The following is a 3,587-nucleotide window of genomic DNA, read 5'->3' on the forward strand; positions in this document are numbered from 1 at the left end:
CAAAAATTATCATAATATTTTATCAGACATTTCCCTCCTGAAGTTATTCCAACAACTGCAAAAATAATCTTTTTTTCTTTCCACCTTTTGTAAGTATATAACGCCCCTTTCTTCCCATTCTATTGCAAATTACATGTTAGCCCACTCACCATACAAAAGGACCCAAGAACATCAATTTCCTAAGAGTCCGTAAGAAAGATGACCACTTGGACTCTCATGGCACCCTAAAGTATATTTCCTTGCATTCTCTTGTGAAGTATGCCAGAAAGATACATGATCTGAAATCTCAAATTGCAATAAATCGGAGATAGTATGGCTACTTGCCTAATTTAAACCTTTAAATGTGCACTGTGGTTCCTTTTACAGATTCTAAGAACTTCCACTATTATTCTCTAACAAGTGGGAAGCAATGTCCCTATGCAGGGAGGAGTGTCACACTGCTAACTGCAGTTGGGATCTGTGGGTTTGATCTCCATCCTCTGCCAAGCTAGGTGAGTGCTCTTGGACAAGTCACTTGATCTTTCAGGGTATGGCATTCATCACATTAACAGGCTGGCCTACACAAGTTCTAAAGTTCCATCCTGCTGTAATATTCCTACCTCAAATAGAGAAATTCTGATAGTCCATTAACCTCTCTAATTCATGCATGCAGGCATAAAAAAGTCGACTGATTTGCCAATCACAGTAGAGAACCGAGAAGCAGAAATACTGAGTGAGACTCAGGTGATCAATCGTAACCACAATGGCAAATACTTTGATATTTTACAGCAGTTGCAATGCGTAGGCACCGTGCTAAGTGCGTACCACGCGTCTGGTTCAATTCTCCAAACAACCCTATGGGAGAGGGACTTTTATCACAACCCATTTTATAGATGAGGAAACTGGCACAGAGAGACCAAAAGACTGCTCACAGCTGGAAAGGCTTCAGCAAGCTCTGCTCCTGCTCTTAATTGTATCTGAAAGCATTCAATGAAAACAAAGTGAAAAGTGCATGAGACAAGAAATTCTAGAATCACTACATGCCAGAAATACTTACCATAACCATTTACAAAACTAAAGTTAAACAAAAACGCAGGAAAAAAGTTACTGGAAATTCATCATGAGGTGGCAGTACATAGACGCAGGCAAAGTTAAAATTGGGAAGGACATAATCATTATTCATTTCATTCTCCAGATGAGGGAAATTAGTTTACATATGGTATTGGCAGGACCATGCCTCCGTGTCCAGAAACCAAGGCTCCTGGTTTTCAGTCCAGCGCTCCTTCTACTGTTCCTCTAATACATATTTTGGAAAGACAACAGTGGTTTGAGAGAACAGGCCCTGAGCCAGACTGCCATGCTAGAATTCCTGTTCACATCCTCTAGCTGTGTGACTGTAGGCCTTGGTTTTCATAACTGTAAAATGTGAGAATACCTACTGCATACAGTTGTTGTAAGGATTAAAATAACTAACAGTTATCACTGGAACCATTCCTGGCACCCAGGTGAGGGTTGGTCTTGGTTACCACTACAATAGCAATGACAGATTTAGAAAATAAGATTTAAAAAAATCAAGAGCTAGGCCAGATGCAGTGGCTCACGCCTGCAATCGTAGAACTCTAGGAGGCCAAGGCAGGTGGACCTCACAAGTTCAAAACCAGCCTGAGCCAGAGCAAGACCCCTTCTCTAAAAATAGCCAAGTGTTTTGGGAAGTGCCTATAGTCCCAGCTACTTGGGAAGCTGAGGCAAGAGGATTGCTTGAGACCAAGAGTGTGAGGTTGCTGTGAGCTATGGCGTCAAAGCACTCTACCCAGGGTGACAAAGTGAGACTGTCAAAAAATAAATAAATAAATAAGAGCCACTCAGAAGCACAGGGAAGAGAATATAAAAGACTTGTTTATATAGCATTTGAGATATATCAGCGTTTCCATCTAAAGACGCTCGGCCTTACCCTCCTAAGAACATCACAGAGATAACAAGGTTAATCAAATTCCTGTAGGGACCACAGATCCAGGAAATGCTAGTGATTTAGGTGGAAGTCCTTGTCCAGTTTAAGCTTTAGCCTTGGTAGCTGGACCCTGGAAAGCCAGCTCAAGTCTCTGAATCCTGGTTTCCTTCTTAGAACTTTCCTATCTAGGGATACTTTTCAAGGTTTCTCAAATTTCATTCATAACTGAGGTCAAAAGGGAGATTTCATATATTCAGTTTTAAAATTCGAACCAAGTGAACAATACACAACCTTTCTTCCCAAAACTTTTTTTTTCCCTGTTTTGCATCAGATCGCCTGCCATTATTAACTTGGGTGTGATTAGAAGAAAAGATAAATAATTTGCAATTCAAAAAGTCGTTACTCTTAAAAGGATTTCCATGGGGAGAAGAAATAGAGCACAAGTCCCCTAGCTCTGTCCTTGGCATAGCCCACCCCTCGCTCAAGGGATCCTAAGTCATAAAGGAGGAGCGCTGTATAGCTTTAAAATGACTTCATTCCCATATTTACATATTTTTAATAGGGCTATGATGAATCTCCTTCCGCTTGACTCCTATTTTGAGCTGTGATATTTTAATCTCCATTCTTGCTGCAACTTAGCAGATGAATGTGCAGTGTGACAGAGCTCAGAGGAAATAGTATAAATAAAGCAAAGTGGAGCTATGACATCTCACATTTTATAGCTTTTTTATTGTAGCCGAAGCATAAACAGAGCACAGCTGTGTTATACTTACCGCTGTGCGCACTCCCTCAATCCTCACCCCCTGTTGCTTTTAAAAAGACAGCGCTCTTATTCAGAAAGCTCTGGCTGGGGGTAACATGGCCCCACTGGGCCAGCCATCCTCTGCCTCCAACCTCTACATTTGATGCCCTTCTCCTATTACACATGTAGCTTTGTCATGGTCCACATCACTTATGGGACTGAAGAGCAATCTGCCTACTGCAGCTCGTGGCAAAAGCACACTGCTCTCACCCACTGGAATATGGCTCCACATTCCATCCCAACATGCACTGCACCCACATAATTTATGAACACTCTCTTAATAGGAGACAGGAAATTAGCCGGAAGTATTCAAAACAGTGCACTCTCTTAATGAGAGTCCCTTTTGAAATGAGGAAGTTGGATGTCTCACTTTCAACGCACTCTTAGTCATGTTTGAGTGAAAGTTGGAAACACTAAGAAGGCCCCAAAGAGTGAAAGTTAGAAGAATGGTGTTGAGATGTGCAAAGTGATTCTACATGTTAACACAGTCATCCGGTCTGAGAATGTTTCAGGCCAGTTTCAGTAAGTCTGAAGAGGACAGTGTGACAAGAGCAAGCACCTTCTGTATACTCTGACATAGCTGAGGTTATACACACAAAGTTGATTGGTCCAGACCAAGCACCTGATCTAGTCTAAGCCAATCACAGTCCTGCCCTGAGGCATTTTATTTAAGCAGAATGGAGAAAACCGTGAGCGATGAACTTGCAGTGCTGTCATCAATGGTGATATCTCCTCCCACATGAAGAAGTGTCTACTGCAGCAAGAGAGGGAGAAGCTGACATTCCACGTGACAGGGAGACAAGAGAAAGGGACCAATCAAGCCCTGACCGTGTGTGTGACTCCCTGGTTTCAACTGTT

The 3,587-nt window shown here is 42.1% G+C and overlaps 1 protein-coding gene across 5 annotated transcripts in view; it reads right to left on the reverse strand.

Moving 5' to 3' along the window:
• Positions 1-3,587, reverse strand: part of SOX5 (SRY-box 5) — a 1,023,582-nt gene that overhangs the window by 851,477 nt on the left and 168,518 nt on the right. The gene's annotated exons all lie outside the window — the stretch shown is intronic.

This window comes from Otolemur garnettii, unplaced genomic scaffold (genome assembly GCF_000181295.1).
Source record: "Otolemur garnettii isolate 467f Iridium unplaced genomic scaffold, OtoGar3 scaffold00057, whole genome shotgun sequence".
NCBI lineage: Eukaryota > Metazoa > Chordata > Mammalia > Primates > Galagidae > Otolemur > Otolemur garnettii.